Here is a 20,031-nt window from a genome sequence, read left to right as displayed (position 1 = left end):
AATGTGAACAAAGTGAACTAATTGCCAATGAAACCCAAATCAATCGTAACATGGTTTTGAACCCATTGATTAAATTAAAAGGAAAACTAATGAAAAGGGCTTGAAAACTTTGAGTTTTAATGATAAGGACAAAATAAAGGGTAAAGTGAATAGTACCAGGATTGACCTTTTATTGTAAAAATGTGGTTTTTCGTTAAAATGAACAGTACCGGGTGCTTTTCGTTAAAGTTCCCTTAAATTAAAACCTCCAAGTCGATAGTTGCTAGCACCTCCTTGTTTCTCACTACTACAAAGTAGTTCATTGAAGTCACCAGCTAATATGGACAGTAATTGTTTTTCGTCGAATGTGAAAGAATTTTCCACGTGTGAAAGAATGTTAAAGAATTTTCCACGTGTTGAAGAATGTGGAAGACATTGGCGAATTCTGAAGTGAAGTGTGTATTATCTCAATCTATTGTGCCTTTATTTATAGTAGCGTAATCTGGAACACCTGTCTTCTATTCTTTATTGAACATAAGGATGTAAATAAATTTTGATATGGATGTAAATATATTTTAATATGTTTCACCTATTTAACATAATTTTAAAACCCACGGCATCGCACGAGCTCAATTTCTAGTTTCTAACTAAGTTAGGACTTCAACATTATGTGTTTTTTAAAGGTAATGTGAGTGCTTTTTCTTTTCTTTTTCATTACACTGTTTAATGAAGTTGGGAAAGGAATCAAGAAATATAAGGCAAAAATGGGCATTTTTTCAAATTTTTTAGTAATAAAGTTGAGGGAAAACATTGAAAATGAAGAGCTACCATTGACATAGAAATTCAGTATCAATATTTAATGAGGTTAATGTTATCTTTACAATTTTGCAGTAAATGTAGCGCAAAGCAGCCAAAGTGATTGAGATCAATAATATAATTTTGGAATAAGCATAAACAAAGCCCCGTTACAGTTATTATTATTATTTTTTTTCTTTTTTACAGAGACTCGTTATAATCTTGATAAAAAGTAAAACAGAAGACCATAAACATCCATAAACCGTATGCAAATAACAGTTTCGTTCTCCTTTATTGTTGTTTACTGATCGTTAAGTTCTATCTTTTGATTAAAAATTCGTAATACATCTGCTTGTGCGTATATTCCTATTTTTATATCATGTCTTTCGTTGATATTTTGGTTTGAATATAAAAGTCTAAGCAAATCTGAAGTGTTAAACGTGAGGAAGAACCACATTAATTTAGGTCTAGGGTTTTCATTGACGTAATTAGTCATGACTCCTGCCATTGTTGCCAGACAGAGATGAGGCTGTGTGTGGACATTGGGTGCCGTTGCGTTGCCTCTTTTTTGCGCACAAGTAAGCTGGGTAAATAGGCAACGTTTTACTGGCTAAGCAAGTCATAACTGCGTATTTCTTATGGTTTAGTGAAATGCCCTGGCATTCACGATTGCAGCTCGGTTCCTCATGTGCTGCGACAAATAGGGGTTCATACAGACATAATTGGGCAGTAAACCCGTTTGCTTTCTGCTTGGCTTATCAGGAGAGAACCTGCATCGCCTCTACGCATTCTCGTTACTTGTTTTTCTCTAATTACATCACTCGGCAATAAAATTCCCCTTATGAAATCAAATATCCGGTTTCAAAGTTTCATCGTGTCTTGTGTATGTACATTAGGAGGGGGGGGTGAGGGGGGGCGGACGATTCTCAACCACAAAATAGTCAGCGCTCGCCTCCAATAACCACTGTATCTTGATAGCATTGTCTGTTAACAAAACCGCAGCTGACGCTCAACTTCAAGGTTGAATTCAAAGTGTGTCCATCCATCTTGTTGGGCAACCGAAAATCTCTCAACTTAAAGCAGAAACCGCATCTTCCGAGTCTGCTTTCACCTGAAAACAGCACACCGGCAATGGTATTGGGCACTCCGTACACAACAGCAAGGTTATAAGTTTGTCCCCGTACTAGCCCTAGATTGTAAATATGGCTTACCAGTTCGAGATGGCTCAGCAAAGCTCCACGTAATAAATTCTTTAGCTTGTTACATTCATCTACCATGTGGCCTGAACTGATCAATTCCTCAAGTTGGCACCACAGACGCTGAATTCCCGTGTATGGAAACCAGACTCTTAGTCGTCTTTTACGAGTGACCATGTCAGCCGGCCTCTGTAGAAGAGAACATGTTAAGTTAAACAACCAGTAGAGTAGAAATCAACATGAAATAAGAAGGCGTAACGTACCTACAATACTAATGCCCCACGAAATTAAGGTACACTACTTTTGCATCAGTTCTTTTGTCCCATTTTTCATCTAAGGTACATCAACAACCAGACTATTTTAACAGACCTCTTCTTTCATTTGACCTCCCTATACATGTATCATTAATTCTAATGTTCCAAAAACTCCAGTATTACGCACGACCTGCACTTACATTTTGATTAAGGAAACACTAATAGTCTAAGGGACAACAATACATAAAATAAAATATAAATATTGCCAACTACTGTTTTTTGGAGAAAAACGTCCCCTCATCAATAACCATTCTACTACATTTCTACCTCTCTGTGAAGCCCCGCCCATCCCCCTAATTCCATGGGTCCCATCACTCCAACCCCATTGCCTCCTCCCTCATCGCCCACACCTCCACCTTCAAACCAAACACCACCATAAACCCACCATCGTAAGTACATACAAAGAACCTGAAACCCAGAAACTAAACCAAACTCTGCCATAGAAAGCACAAAATGGCATGAACTTTCCAAATGCAAAGTTAAAACCATGGGCAACCTTTAGCCAAGCAGGAAGGCAGAAGCTTAATATAGAAAAGAACAAGCTGCAATTTACCATTGATGCGAACAATCCTATGTACTCAAGCAAAAGATTTGTAGCTTCTCTGTATCGACCATAATCAACATATAGTTGGAATAATAATGCTGGATTTGATTCTTGGCCTGTCATGCCCCAAGTCTTGTCCTTTCTACCATCCTGTCAAAACACAAGTGGGTCACAAGGCTACGATGTTACGTGAATGGGTCATTTTAAGCGTGTGACAAAACCCTGTACTTTTCATTAATAACCAATACACTAGAAAGCTAATGAAGAATAATTAACTAACAAAGGATATAAAGAAACATAATTACAGAAAAGGATAAACTAAATAACATACGATACCAGAAGCATTGTTAATGAAGAAGAATAAACTAATAAGATGGAGAGTGAGCGATAGAGAGAGAGAGACGATTGTCAATTAAACAAAAACATAGATGCTGTAAAACGTGACTTCCTCTTTTATTACAAACCACCTAGAGAGTTACCTTGAACATCTTTACCAGCCAAAGAGGCAATTCAATTTGAGGATCCGAGCGAAGAAGAGTTTCAGCAACAATTAGTGGTAAACCGGCATGAAATACTTTATATTTGTCCTGTATATTTTGAATACATCAAAAGGGTAGGATAAGATGAAAATTCTTAAACGGAGCAAAGAGACAAAGGGTGGGGAGAGGCGAAGAGTGAACAAAACTCATGGTGGATTGTAAATGGTACGGTATACTACTCCTGACTTCCTTTAAACTTATGTATATGAACATATTTGACTATGAAAAGGGTAGAAGCACCGGTAAAGGCTCCCTCGTCTACATTTGTGTTGATAAATTATAAGAATGAAATGCATTAATCAAAATTTGATAGCCTAAAAGAATTTAACAGAACTGTGAGAATTAGGAAGATAAACACTTAATTTAGGAAGCTAGATCACTAAACACACTGGGAACCAAATATTCTTATATATCCGAATCCTATTTACAATATAGTTCTATTGACCTGGCCTATTCCTAACCCATTTCCCAAGCAACACTCACACCGACATGGGGCAACTCCAAAGGCTCAGTTACAATACACTTTCACAGAGTCTATGATCAATAACATACTCATTTTAAAATTTAGGAAAAAATATTGCATACTTGTGATTTTTTTTTTAATTTGGGTGAATAGCATACTTGTGAACAAATTTAAGAAACAAGATAATATCTAAGGCCCTTGACCAGATTCAGCATAGTATTAGAGTATAGGATTATGAACATAAATAGGCACTTAATTCTTCGAGATATTCATATGAAACAGAGCCATTCAAAAACAATTTTGTAGTGTTCAAATATTCAGGCAAAGCATCCATGCAGGTGCATGCTCCCTTAGTTGAATAAAACCTCAACTGTACTTTCAAATAATTTGCTTCTTGTTCCTTCTAATTTGAAATACAACAACAACAACAAAGCCTTTTCCCACTAAGTGGGGTCGGCTACTTCTAATTTGAAATACAACACTAAATGTCTATATGTAGTGTGATCCTGGAAACCTTTAGAGAAATAACCTCTGGGCTGTCTAAAATTAAATATGGGCGGTACTAATTATCTTTTAAACCCTTCAAAATCCCAAATCTAGAGACTAGTTTCCTTTTCAATAATGTAAACATGCAATCTATTCCTTCTTCCATAAATCATATTTAAAATGTTTCCTTCAAATATTTGATAAAAGCGCATTGATGGTTAAGAAGAAGCTCAAAAAGATTGAAGACACCGAATACATACAAGGTAAAGCTCAAGAGTTCCCCATTGACTGATTCCCTTAAATTGTTCATTTGTAGAACCCACATCCTCATGAACAGCCACATCATCCATTGATAAAGTCAACGGAAGACCACGTGCTCTGTGATCATTCCTGAAAGTTATATATTACATAATTCAGATTCAGTTACAAAGAAATTAATACAAGATCAGGATTGTACACTTTTTAAAGTATTTAAGGCAAATGCTTAATGAGGAAAATATCTATCTTACCCAACCCATGAAGAATCAACTCTATGTGAACAGCATCTCAGTGACATGGCAGAGAAAACTCTTTCCATTCCCCTGAACAAAAGACAGCTCCAGGTTTTATGCATTACAAAGGAAACACTATGGCTATAATATTATAATATAGATCTATACCTCTTTAACTCTGAACCTTTTAAGAATCTTAAAAGAATTGTAAATGCCATATCATATGAATTTGTCTGCATAAGGAGATCAACAACCTCTAATGGTGCTTTCTGGGTTCCTGAAAGAAGTCATGGACATGTGATATGGCAACAATAAATAAACACGGAAAAGAAAAGGGACAAAAAGTGACGAGCAGAAAACAAAATCAGGCACTTCCAACAATTTCTTCCAATCCAACCATGAGATGAAACATGGGACAGGCTGGATATAACGGGATAAATTGGCTCTCTCACGAGAAAAAAAAATAGTTGAATAATATACGTAGGAGGGTTTGTGAAAGCTGTCTAAAGGTGATGCGTTACAAATATTCAAGAAAAAATGTCGTAATTAACTTTTGGAAACAAGAATGAAACATTGGAATTTGATGCTAATAAATGGCAAAGAAAAGAAAATTCATGATTACTTCTAAATGTGTCATGAATAGAATGTGATCGCTACTGACAATTTCAAGATGCTACTGAAAATTCGTGATTTTAAGAGACTGGGTTGACAATGGCAAGGTATAAAGGCCAACTGACTCCCACTGACCCTTCACCCTTTGCCAAACACAATTAATAATTACTGAAGAGACTTATTATGTATAAACATCATTTTACAAAACAAAATTTCCATGCACATTAGAATTTAATTCAAACTTAAAAAAAAAAAAAAAAAAACTAAAGTATCAAGATAACCAAAATTCTGGCTAAATTGCCTTTACCATAAGTTGGATGCGACTTTTACAAGTTTAAATAAAAAGCCTTGAGGTAAATAATTAGCATATTCCTAATTCAGGTAGCTAGCTTATTCCCTGATACATTGTTAACTAGTATAATCCTTGGGAATACCACACAAAAATTTGGAATTACGTCAAGGGTTGAAAACCAATTTTAATTTATTGGGAATCTTACACAAACAAATTAAGTTAAAATAGCACTTTACCACTAGATGCAGGTTTGATATGTGCCAATGAAAGCAAATATTCTGCTGAAGTAAGCACAAACTCGTCCTCAATCTTCTCAATATCAATATAAGATTTCCCTGTTTGAGGATAAGCATTGCTGCTGGCCGCTGCAATAAAAATAAAACGTGTGACTGCCTCAAAAGCAAATATTATTTTAGGGAGTTCTAACGATGTACATATAAATGTAATTGTGTGTATAATGGGATTCCAAAATCATCCAGAAAATTACATAATGGGATTTCAAAATCAGTCTATGTATGTGCGTTCATTGCTTTTGAACAAATTGTTGGTCTGCAAGAAAATTTTGCTCATAGGTAGAAAATTTTGCTCATAGGTAGGTAGCAGCTAAAAGTTATGGGTATTTAATTTATCAGACACATATGGTAGACGGGATTCATGACAACAATTAAAGATGTAGACACAATTAAAACAAAGTTTGGTTGTTGCATTATGTGCTCTGTTCATCTATTGTAATTCTAGCCTTTTTACTTGGATAGTGCTTCTTGTGAAGAGAATTACTCCAGAGTAGAGGGTCAATCCAAGCGTTGGCAGGATGAACAAGATGAAGTGCATTGATAGCAGCAGAGAGCCCATTCAGAATCTCCTTTAGTGCCAATGATGTGTGCTGGTAATCTTTCGGAGCTGTTTCTGTTCTCAAACGAGCGGAATATAGGTACATGTAGCTTGCTGCTCTTCTCCAGTTATGTTGATGCATTTCAAATGCATAAAGCAACTTATATAAGTTTGGCTTTGCTAATATATCTGAACAATCTCCCTGCATGTTTAAGATAGAGAAAAATCACCAGGACATAAAAATTGAAAATTTTGAAATACAGTGTCAGTATCCAATCGGCTTTACATTTAGATCATACCTTCCTGGCAAGCTCGTGCTCTACCTTCTCTGTAAAACCAACAAACGGTAGCTGACCACCACAAAGAATCTGCAACAAATGACGGCAAAAGAAATCTAGTAATAGAAAAACCTTCATCGGAGAATTAGCCTCACTAGGACAATCTCACACAGAATTCTTGAAATAAGTTCCATGCCACACGCATTACAGGAAACATAATATTCAAATATTTTGCTAAAAAAAAGTATATAAATAAGTACATAATCAGTAGAAATCATTGAAGCTAAGAAAAAAAGGGTACTGACATAAAATCAATACATTATCGACAATATAGATGGAACGAACATCGTGCAGAGAGAATTTCTTGTGGGTATATACTTTGCAACTTAGTAAAGACAAAAACTGGAAAAGAATGTCAAAAGCAAACAAAAGTTAGCTTCAAGTTTGAATAAAAACCTTTATGGCACCACGCTCGTAAAGAACAATTATCAGACGCCTCAAGCAGATGTACTTGCTCTCCTCATCTGGGTTTGAAATTACTGCACAATATGCATCACAATAGAGATTATGGTCTAAAGTAAACTTGAAGACATTTGCCCAAAGTCGTCCTTTGATGGTAGATACTGATTCGTTGACTGAGTCTCGTCCATTCAGCTCATCTTTTACACTAGCTTCCTCTACCTGCTCAAGCGCAGCGAGCGCAAACTGACAAGCACCTTCGCTTATATTATATTGCTCAAATATCTGCATTGCCCATTGGTAGTAATGCAGTCTCCATGAGGAAGCTGATATGTCACCAGCTAAAAGGAAAGGTAAAATGAAAGAGTTAATAAAAACAGAAAAGCAAAAGGCACAATCAACTGTTTAAGATATAAAAGTTAAACAAACTCACTGAAACCAAGATTTGGAGACCCCGGTTCCTGAGGCAAACTCCGTAAAGCCTGGGATGTTCCTTTTCCAGACGAAGCTCTGAATAGAAAAACTAGATATCAATGTTCACTACGAAAACAACGAGCTATTCCTAAGTGCAAATGATACAATTATGAGTGAAAAATATGGACAATTCCCAAGTATAAATATCAGTCTTCAAAAGGATGCACATCATTCATACTAAGCATCTAGACACTACATATCCAGAAGTGTACAATGTATCGTAAACTAATATTGTAATAAAGCTGTAAAGGTGAATGCTAGTTTTATTTGATATTGGCCCATTCAAATACAGAGTAATAGAATAGAGAATGTGAATGAAAATTTTGAATGCAAACACCAAGCAGCTAAGTGTATCATATTAAAAGTTCAGACTCTTCAGTTTTGTGCATTACATCAAAATCCAACAATTTATCAGGTTCACTTTGTGCTTCAAATCAACATATTAAATATTTGAGTATTGGGGAAATAAGAAGATTTTTTTGCATGATGTGCCTCAATCAGCACATGTAACATCTAACACTCAATTACACATTATTCATTACAACTCGTCTCCCGTAAATCTTAATTCAAGCTATCCACTAGTTCAATTATATTGGTACGAGCTGGTATTCCAACGTACTTTTTCTTGGTACAATGAGAATCTCCTTAGAAGAATAATTTTGAAAAAATAGAAATATCTTCAGGAAAAAAGAGATTAAAAACATAACTTGAAGTTAAAGTTGGAGTTTCACATCTTATTTACTTTCTTCAAGAAGTCAGATTCAATGCCCTACAGGAGTTACCGATACAGGATAGGCAATCGGCAAAAGATTTAGAAAACATAGAATACCTGAAGAAACAACGAACAGCTTCAGTGACTTTCCTCTCTTTCAGCACTCCATGCAACCCACGGCATACCTGAGCAAGGAAGCAGCACCCTAAAAGATGATGAAGTATGCACCATCCTTCCTCTGTATCTTGGATGCTATAAGATGTCTTCTCATTTTGAAAATGTGCCTCCACCATAGTGAGTAGGTTCTTTATATAGAAAAGTAACAATAAGTAATCTCAATGAAGTAAAGTTTAAGGGATATTAGGAAAACTGTAGGTAGAGAAACAACCTCAACCGCATAATACTGCCCATGCCTTAGAAGGATCAAAGCAAGATCTGTTGCACGTTTGAGGAAGGTAAAGGATTCCGCAGTATGGCCCCAAATGATCCAGCTAACAAAGTCCCGCATTGAAATACTAATGTCCTTCACGTTCGGTGTGCTTCTCAAGGAAAAACAGACCTCGTCTCCGGAGGAAGTTCGAATACTTGGTAAGAATATAAAAGCCAGAGTGAACTCACACTTTCCAAGCTTCTCATTCCATGATCTTCTTCCCATGGTGCTATCTGAACCACGGTCAGGGATATTCATCAGAAAAATACTAAATCAGCAAACTTACCAACTAAGGCCCCAGACAAAGCATAAACCTACCAATATGTAACACTGAAAGCTGAGAGCTAAAATCTTCAATTGCAGCTGATTCAGACGGCGTGGTGGCACAGAAATGTATAAGAAGCCACTCAGAAATGATTTTTTCAATCCTTGGAATCAAGTCAAGTTGAATTTTGGATACATCATCATGCAGCATCTCAATCTGCATGCAGACCCAAAGAAATTTTGACACATTAATTGATTAAATTCCAGGAAAATGACGACCCTTATCATGGAATAAGGAGTTTTATAAAAACGATAAAGACTGAAAAAGGCAAATGCTTTGGTAAAAAACTAAAGTACGTATACTGTAAGTTGTTGAAGTAAGCACTGGAGTAGTTTCCTATAGACTGAAATTAAGACCAGAAGCATGTGTAGAACTAATGATGAAGGATAGTAATATTAAACATGGAGTGGAAAGTATGTACTTGAAATTTAGAATACAGCTCAATAACAGAAACATCACATACAAGGGTTTGTGAAAAAGTTAGAGCAATGAACCCAACCCAACTTTGTATATTTATTCGTTGTTTCTTTTATGAGAACAATGGGTGATTTAGTTGAGTTGCGTATTGTATCTAAGTAATATAAGGTCCTGTTCAAGAAAGAAACCAAATTCTCACCTCTATTTTCCATTAGTTCTAGGGGAGAAAACAAAAATCTTAACTCCATGCATTTATGAGTACATAGCAATAGATTCCACTCTAACAGAGTACAGAGCCAACTTCTCATATCTTGAATTAGGAAACAAGCAACTCCCTTTATTCTGGTTTATTACTAATTTGTTTTTGTACAAAAGATAAATTCAAGGCATGAACTAAACATTTATTTAACGAAAAATTAGTTTTGGGGTTCTTTTGCTAAGAAACATTTTAAGGATCTATATTGAACATTTTACAGGTTTACATATCTAAAGCTGGCAGGTGAGATGCAAACTAACGAATAATCCAGATTCACAGTCCAGCGACATAACATGCTTACTTATTATGATAAGTAACATTTTGGTTTGATATACTCCGTTCTGTTTTTTGTAGTCTGCTTGCTGGACTTATTTGCTACTGCTATAGTGCTATGAGATATTTCTTTTGCATAAAATAAAATCAGTCTTTTCAAAATAAATAAAGTATTCACAATAATGCATACAGCTGCACAGACCCAATGCATGCGAGGTGCAAACAGGGAGCAGAGATATAAGCATCAAAACAAAATAATCAAAATCCTGTTTCGATGACCAAAAAACAATGAGAAACCTTGCTTCTTAATAAAAGAATTCCAAAAAATATACATATATAATTGAGTTTGTTACACTGAAAACACTCATAGCAGGTCTTGCTAACCACACGTGAAACCACAAAATCAAAGTAAAGCAAATAAAAATTATAAAATATAAAAAGAAAATGACCTGCCCACTGATGCTCACTACATAGCTTAGAAACAGAAGAATGTCGAGGGCAGACTCATACATAACCTTCGCAACTTGAGAAGTAGCCTGGACCAAAACGGAAGCATTGATATCCAACGATATTTCAGCATCAGAGTTTGGTACAATTTTCCGAGGTTTAAGAAATTTTAGATAAATCTCAATCACTTTTAAAATTCGACTCCACGTGCCAGATTCTTTGTGCAAGGTATGAAGAGATAACAGAATGTCAATAGAAAATTTCCTCAATTTTTTTTTATCAGCCAGGCTTCTCTCCAAAGCAACATCTGGTCCAAGATCTGATACATGAAGCTTTGCTACCGTTGAACTATATCCAGATTCTAACTTCTTCAAAAGGCGATGAGTAATTTCCTTAGCTGAGATAACCAGCGGAGCACCAACTAATGATTCATAAAATATAGCAGAAGCTGTTTTTCCCAATTGTTGGCTGACATTAACAACACATCTAAGCATTTTAACGAGCAACTCTAATTGAAGAACTAAACCCGCCTCAGTGGTAACAAGATAGATGAGATCATCAGAAGTACCTATCAAATATGAATATGAAAATTCCAACAACAAAAAAAAAAGGACACGCATTAAAAATAAGAAATAATTCATCCTAAAGCAAAAAAGGGAAAGGTTCAGATAAAGCAACAATACCTGAGATACCATTAATAAGCCGCTCAATATTCTCCGAACAACGAAAAAGAGATACTGAGTTCTTTCTGATCAATCCAAAAGTGCCCCTGTAGGAATCCAAAAGCAAGCCAAACGGTGCATTGCTCTTGCACCAGTTTTGGAAGTAGCGAGAACAGAATTTTTTCCAGCAGCAAAATATCGACTTTGAATTATCACTGTCACCCTAAAACAATATACAACATACGTTGGTTATCTGTTAGCTAGCAACCCCACCTCCAGGGTGTCATATGAGTGTGTGAGAGAGACGATAAAAACTCCAATGCAAACCTCATGTTCAATCAGGGAAAGAATTTCCTTCTTCAGCATATCGGCGGTTAGAGACTGGAAATCTGAATCACTCCAGTGCCTGTTATAATCCAGCAAGGTTGAGCGCAAAGCAATGTTATGATGAACCCCAGGAAGAAGCAGCCTGCGTAAGAAAATCGAGGATACAACTGGTACAATATGATCCTGCAGAATTTTCATCAAGCAAAACATCATAAGCAGCTTATTTAATATATAATAGCTACTAGACTGGCTACAATGAACATCTTACATAAATTTGTATTCTTGTTCGGTTTATAAATATTTTCTAATAACATTTATACTCAACCCATACACACAGTTAACCCACTAATCCCAACTATTGGGTATTATATAAATGTACACGAATTCTTGTTCGAAGCTCTCATACATAATTCTTGTTCAAGCTAAAGTGAACATCCTTTCAAGAAAAGTACTGAATATGGAGATACAAAGCGAAATCTGAGCTTTCAAGACTAAAGCTAAGCACCCACTCGGTCGTATCTTCAAAAGAGAATTTCCATTTCATTTTTATCCCAATTTAGTCCTCTAACAGTGATCAAATAAAAAGATGAAGACAATTTTACCATAAATACTGAAATGATGAAGATAATAAAATGTTTTAGACAATTTGACTCTGCTGATTCCGAATATTCAGGGCACTGAACCATATTGTATGGTGGGCCCTTCAATTGGATCTTTACTTCTTTCTATCTTCGAATACAGATGTCCACTTTCGAAGTTCTCGTACAAAATCAAAACATACATATATGTGCGTGTATGTAAACAGTTTGTAAATAGCAGCTCTTATTTTTTGCAGAGTGTTACATTGCAGAGCTGCTTACCAACTAAAGATTAGAACAGATGGGATTGAATTCAAATCCCAGCCCATGTTTTCAATTCTTGACCCGCTGAACCACCATCTATTAGATAGAAGGGTTCAACCGAGATATGTATCTTCACAAGTGAGATGTAACAGAGGGATTTAGTGCATCACGACTCCAGAGAATAAAAACACTGGTTGGGATTTAAGGCATCTCAAAAGAAATGCAAAAGAACAAAAGAAAAAAGGGAAAGAAATTCAATCCGAGCAGTTATTCTAATCCTGTATGGCAAATATTGCTGTTCTGCACCAACTCCCTCCAAGACTTCGTCCACAATAGAGACAAACCCTTTTAAATAAATACATCCACATAAATATGCATATATGCTGGTGGCATGGAGTCCATCCCAATAAAATTGTGACAGCATTTCCAATTGCATTTCGTACATGGCAGAATATTTTCCAGCTCTTTGTAATATTGTCATACAGTCACATGACAATCCTGGGGAAAAAAAATTAAAAAAGAAGCATTGTCTATTAACAATAAAATTTAACTGATATACCCATCATACCTTCGAAGATGAGAATACTGAATGTGTCATGAAAAGAAGGTCATCTGAACAATGTTCAGAACTTTGAAACAATTGATCAGCAACAAATTCCTCCTGCAAAGCGTAAGAGCATGCATCTTCCCTGGAGGTTTAGGGTTTAGGCAAATGAAAGAAAAAGGAAGTCAAGTCAGTCATATATATACATTGAAAAGAAAAGCATTTACTGTTGATCAAAAAATATATGAGTTGGGACTATACATCCCTACACCAGCAAGAGTTTATATTAAAAAAAATAAAATAAAACCTCAAAACAATCAAGTCATCAAAAGAAAGGCACATTATGTGGATAATTAAGGTCAAGGGCTTCAGCTGACCCTTCCAACTTCATGAACTGAAATCAGAACTAGCTATATAATATTAGATGGTATGTCCATATACTTAAACACCTGCACGAAGTGCCACCATCATGAAACCATCAGCTAATTAGCTAAAACAAATTTATGTGATTAAGTTTATTGCAGTTCTAAGAATAGAGTACTCTCTTTCACAAGATAATATCTTCCTAGTTCATCTTTTCACTCCCCTATAGGGATTTATATACAAACAATACAGAGGCATGCCCTAGCACAAAGGAAGCATTCAAGAGAGGTCAATGAAAGGGAGAAGAAATACAATGCCACGGAGTCAATTAAATGTTAACAGGAACGAATTCACTTACACTTTGACATTCGTCAACAAGTTGTGAAGCACTAATCCCTTATTTGTCAATATGCATATCTTGTTAGAAGTAAGTTTGACGTCAACGCATCCAGCCTATGACAACCAAATTAATAGTATATTTGGTGTAACAAATATAACTTAGGAAAAAAATGGAAAGTAAGGCAGTGGGATTGACGAAAAAAAATTGTGTACCTCCTCCAAAGGAATATTTTGTGCTGAAGGTTCCAGCACTCTAACTGATCCATACTCTAGATTGCAACGAAAACTATATACATAGATCGTATTTGAGCAGATTCCCTTCATGATTGACCCAAGGAATTCATCAGAACAACAGCAAATGGAAGAACCCTCAAGTCATGCTACAGAAAATACTTCTAAATTTATAACTGCGGACTAAGAACCATATTTTCTATTTTTTTTTTAATAGGAAACATTACTTATTTTCTTCATACTTAGTTTTCTGTAACTTTTTCTTAAATTGCAAAAATAGTCAATGCCCCTAAATCTTTCTTATATCTTTTTGAAAAAAAATCCAAGCATAGAAAGGAGAAGGGGAACTTTTCCTTAAACCCAACTTTAAACTTCCAAGTTCAAATCACTTAAACAGATTACCCTGTTCTTACATTTTCATAGTTTACCCTTAACCAAGGGTCACATAGAAAACTCTCAAGTAGCAAAAATAAATAGAAATATATGCATATACAAAAAGATGACACCGAAATTCAGATTCATAGCACTCGTTTCAGATTACGTACTGAAGTTTGCCTGTACAAGATTGCCAAAGGAATCACGTTTGAACGACTCCCAACGTGACCAATCCATAACCTTTCCAATGTTGCTCCTGAAATTAGATTCTTTGTTAAGGAAAAATAATTATATGTTCTGCCAAATTAGAGAACAAAACCTAGGATAAGAAAACATGTTTTTATATATAGATGAAATATTTTGTTTAAAAAAATAAAAAATAAAGGAATTATATCTTCTGGTAAATAATGTGCATACATAAAACAACCATGTGCTCATCAGAGAAATCTTCCGTCTTTGTCAATAAATTCTAGATTTAGCAGAAATATTCCTCCTTGTCCTCCGGTGTTGTTTACTCTATCTCTTGTTATTAACTTTGTGTTTGTTACCCCCACAGAAAAGAGCATTGCTAAAGTGAATTTTCTGTGTACAAATGGAAGTAGATTAAATTTTAGAAATTCAACCTCCAAGAATAAAGTAACACCCGGAAATATGTCTTATAAATAGAGATTTTTGGTTGGGGAGTTTTTGTGTTAATATGTGGTGACTACTCAATGATGGACAACATAAAGTAGGTAGTAACAATCACAAAGTGAATAGGGAAAACCGATACTTACCTGCCAGTGTCGAACTATTCAGGTTTTTACTAAAGATCCTGCTATGACATGAAAGATCCCACACTTGCAACATCCCATCAGAATGAAGCACAAATACAAGTGCTTGTCCACGAAAGCTGCATATCCCTAAGTCTTGCACAGCCCCTATCCTCCTTCCCCTGTGTTATAAGTTCAGTTTCATTTATTGAATCACATTTCCAGGCGATACGAGAGTAATTAACACAGAGCAATTTGAAACTCTATAGTTCAAGAAAGAAAACTAAAGTGATCCAACGTGTTTTTGAGTAAAATCTTTTAGTCAATTATCAGAAAAATGATGCATAACACAACTAACATTATATACACAATGCAACAAAAGATCCTACTTCTAATTCAAACAGGAGTGGACAAGGTAACCCATAGTAGTACCTCTGTTGGGTTTTTTCCAGCCCATGATTAGTTGTCCTAAGTCTATTGGGAATTAATAGTCTTAGAGGATTAAATTGTTTTCCCAATTGGAGTTGTTTTCCCAATTGGAGTTGTTTACCCAATTGGAGTAGGATTCATAACTAGATTCCAATTAGGATTAATAATCCTTATTGAAGAAGACATTTATTATGTCCATATAATGGGACTATTGTACTAGTTTTAAGGAGGGAGCAAAACAATAAATTGTATACCACTCAAGGGATTAGAGTGAGAGAATATTGTAAAGTGTGTGCGAGAGAAAAGAAAAGAGATAGTGTATTTCTTGTTCTTGTTCTTTCAAGTTTTTCGTCAAGTCCTAGTTCTAGAGATTTGGCAAGATTATTGGTTGTACTCATTATTGATATAGTGAAAGATTGTTGTTGCTGTTCCGTGGACGTAGGCACATATTGCTGAACCACGTAATTTCTTGGTGTTATTTATCTTGGTTATTTGTTTTTCCCATTCTTAAACGCGTAATTCTCAACAAGTGGTATCAGAGCCAGGTTTGGCTGATATCTGTTTAGAATGGAGGGTGCAACCTGCTGTAATTGGGTTACGTGGAAATCAAGAGGAGGACATGTTTTACTGAAGGTGTTAAGAGCAAGCCAGCAAGTATGTCTGATGCTGATTGGACCAAGATGAAGATAAGCGATGTTTTATGGCAAAGATGTCTATAATTGCCTTTGCCAATGACGATGGGTGTTGCGATCAGGGGGAGCCTGGTCAAGAGAAATCTAATCAAGAGGGTCTTGGTTAATGAGTAGTTCAATCAAGGGGAGCTTGGTTATGGGTAATTCGATCAGGGGGAGTCTGGTCATGAAAAGTTCGATCAATGGGAGTTTGGTCAAGAGGAGCAATCCTATTATGGTATACCTTCCTCATGGTCTAGAGGGGGAGATTGTTGGGTTTTTTCCAGCCCATGATTAGTTGTCCTAAGTCTATTGGGAATTAATAGTCTTAGAGGATTAAATTGTTTTCCCAATTGGAGTTGTTTTCCCAATTGGAGTTGTTTACCCAATTGGAGTTAGTTTCTCAATTGGAGTAGGATTCATAACTAGATTCCAATTAGGATTAATAATCCTTATTGAAGAAGACCTTTATTATGTCTATATAAGGGGGCTATTGTACTAGTTTTAAGGAGGGAGCAAAACAATAAATTGTATACCACTCAAGGGATTAGAGTGAGAGAATATTGTAAAGTGTGTGCGAGAGAAAAGAAAAAAGATAGTGTATTTCTTGTTCTTGTTCTTTCAAGTTTTTCGTCAAGTCCTAGTTCTAGAGATTTGGCAAGATTATTGGTTGTACTCATTATTGATATAGTGAAAGATTGTTGTTGTTGTCCCGTGGACGTAGGCACATATTGCTGAACCACGTAATTTCTTGGTGTTATTTATCTTGGTTATTTGTTTTTCCCATTCTTAAACGTGATATTCTCAACAACCTCTTCATAATTCATTTAACCTACAACATTCCAAACATGAAAACAGTAATAAACAGATAAAAAAATAAAATGATTATCACATTTTGGCATTCAAAAAAGGTTAATTCAATTTAATCGTCTTTGGCAACAACCTGAGATCCAATTCTCATAGACCAGAAGGATCATCAGCAAGTAATACTACTCTAATTGTTTAAAACAACTCACTAACAAGCAGCCAAAAAGACAAATAGGTAAGCAAACTAAATGTTTTTTTCATGTACATTTTCTGGTAACGTAGTTAACAAGCACCTTGACATGAGACCCCACAAACGACCAAGTCCAAAATCATCCAGCAGCTCCAGCGTAAAATCTATGAGAAAGGAAGAAACAAATTGGAAATTGGGGTTTAGAATATGAACAATTCTAATACATCATGACATTGTCAGAAGGCAAAACCACTAGATTGATGGGGCGGAAGGAAATCATGCTTAAAATAATTGAATGGTTACAAGGGCACAATATACAAGAAGCAAACGGCTAGAGGAGTTTTATAATACCCGGAGGAGTGGATTCAAGTCTGCCCAGTTGGAAACCAGCAAGGGATCCATCATCCCGCCCAACAACCAGGCACCCAGATGATGTTCCTGCGGCACTTGTTACTGGTACAGAGGGGTTCATATTAAACACCACAACCTCATCCTCCCGGAAAACAGAGCGGGATGCATAAGTAGAGATGGGTCTAAGTCTGAAAAGGTAAGCGACCCCTGAGACAGTCAATGCATAAACCAAGTAGGGGTGGCTCTTAGAACCCATATCAATCTGCAATGTACATAACAATGTATGAATCATTGACTCATTTTCACAAATAAACAGTAATCCAGAGAAGAGTAGAGTTGAGTAAGAAATTAAGAATACCTTATTTATACAAATAGGAACAAGGGGAGAGAGGGCATCTGGAAAAGTGATTCGAAGTCCAACTTTGGGGAAGTCTTCGGTAATAGTGAGCTCAAACAACTCAAGATCATGAGGAAGGTCGTTATGAATTCTCCTGTTACAAAAGCCATAACAAATGAACAATATATAGTGAAAATGCACAAATTCGAAATAGATTTAGATACATCTAGAGAGAGAGATAACCGTATGAGATGTATACGACTGCTAGGGTCTCCAATGGCGACGGAAGAGGCAATATCATGGGTGAGAGGAATGACACAGGCAGTAGTAGCAGAAATATCAGCGGCAGGAGCAGGGATCTCAATCCATTTTAATGAATCGCTGCCGATGATTGGGACCTCCATGCCTGCCAATGCCGACCTACTTCCCATCTTCTCGTATCAATAACCCCAAAACCCTTAAACCCCAAAACCCTCAAACCCTCAAAACCCTTAAACCCTCAAAACCCTATTTCGGAAAATTCTCCAAATCAATAAAAATTAAAGAGTTGGAATTCTCGGAGAGAGGCCAATTCAGGCGCCCAGAAGCCCGACGAGGTGTACCGGGTTTTTAAGACGGTGGTCGCGACTCGGCAGCAAACGACGCCGTAGTTCAACTTGCGGAGAGCGGGAGAAGCAAGAGGGGTAATGCCCGTGGTGGCGAACTAAAGAAATATAGATTGAGAACATATGATTGATGTGTGCTAATGGTTTATTTAAGAGTGTTGCAAGAAGTAGTATTGTTAGTCATTAGTTGAATTTATATTTATTGTCGGCACGGACTTGTGTATGTATGGGCATGCTCCAGCTCGGTTGGGGTGGAGTAAAACCAGCTAGGGGTGGACTCAAAAACCGGCGAAGTAGAAGATTCGAAAAAATATATATAATTTTGGTTAGAACAGTAAATCGGTATGAACCGAAGTGGAACTGGAACCGTAAAACTAGCTAGGGGTGGGCATGTATATAATTTTGTTTCAAGAAAGAGATAAAGATTGTCTCGTACAATGGAATTTTTAAGGTATTGAAGGGCTAGAGATCTTCTGGCAAATACCTTAAATGTGGAGGAGTTTACCAAAGTGTTAATAAACTACTTAGTAATTAGGTTCGAATATATGTTTGGAGGACTTAACGTCAAAAAACAACTACTCTCAAACAAAATTAATTTTCATGCATGGATGAAAGTTTTGATGGTCATATATTAAGGATATAGTTAACCTACTAGATCTAATTATTAAAGGTTTGCCTAGATAATAAGTTGTATCTGGGAACACGAATTTTTCTGCGATGAATGAAACAAGAACACATGTACAAAATAATATTTTGTATTAATTTTGGGGTAACAATCTCTTTTACAATTTGATCATCTGATTCTATCTTCGTAAAGTGTAGATTTGTGGATGATGTTGTTGATTCAAGGGCAATCGAGGCTTGATGTTGGATGAACGGTTGGAAGTTTCTTCAAGGGCCTTCGGGGCTTGATCTTGAAGGTTGAACAGTGGTGGAGATTTGTTGATGTTGTTGATTTGAAGGGTCGTCGAGGCTTTGATCTTATGATGAACAGTGGATGAACGGATTTGACGAAGAACGAAGAGAGATTTCTCGATCCTTCGGGATTCTTGGGAATTTGGGAGGTTGTTGGGAGGTTGGATGCTTGAGAGCTTTAGAGTTTCAAAGCTTCAAGAATTTTGTCAAGTGAATTGCTCCCCTTAAATGAATGAAATGGCCTTGTATTTATAGAATTTTCCAAAGTCTAATTTTGAATATAATATTCAGATGAAACAAAACATTTATGTCATGTGTTAACACGTGTCATGTTTGATGACTCTTCCGACTTTTTTCCAATTTTTCGTTGAGTCATATGCTACGTGTAAAATTTATGTGACACGTGAGCATTGAAATTTTAATTATTGGTTAACATTTATTTCATCGAAATTGTCAACTAAAAGCAGCCATGAGTATTGGATGGCTAGTCAAGTTAGGCTAGTCAACTTTCTTTATGTAAATTAGGCAAGTTAGGTAAGTTAGGCAAGTTAGGCAAGTTAGGCAAAATTAGGTTTTATGACTTCTTTCTTTCCCTATATATATGTTCATCTTGTAATGAGAAATAATCATCTAATATATCAAGGAATTAACTATATTTTGGCATGGTATCAGAGCCAT

The 20,031-nt window shown here is 36.0% G+C and overlaps 1 pseudogene; it reads right to left on the bottom strand.

Moving 5' to 3' along the window:
• Positions 1 to 1,445: 1,445 nt before the first annotated feature.
• Positions 1,446 to 18,548, bottom strand: LOC126623105 (nuclear pore complex protein NUP160-like; annotated as a pseudogene).
• Between the last annotated feature and the right edge of the window lie 1,483 nt (positions 18,549 to 20,031).

This window comes from Malus sylvestris, chromosome 5, assembly GCF_916048215.2.
Source record: "Malus sylvestris chromosome 5, drMalSylv7.2, whole genome shotgun sequence".
NCBI classification, from domain to species: Eukaryota; Viridiplantae; Streptophyta; class Magnoliopsida; order Rosales; family Rosaceae; genus Malus; species Malus sylvestris.
The sequence above is the reverse complement of the archived record's forward strand: the minus strand, read 5'-3'. Positions and strand labels throughout refer to the sequence as shown.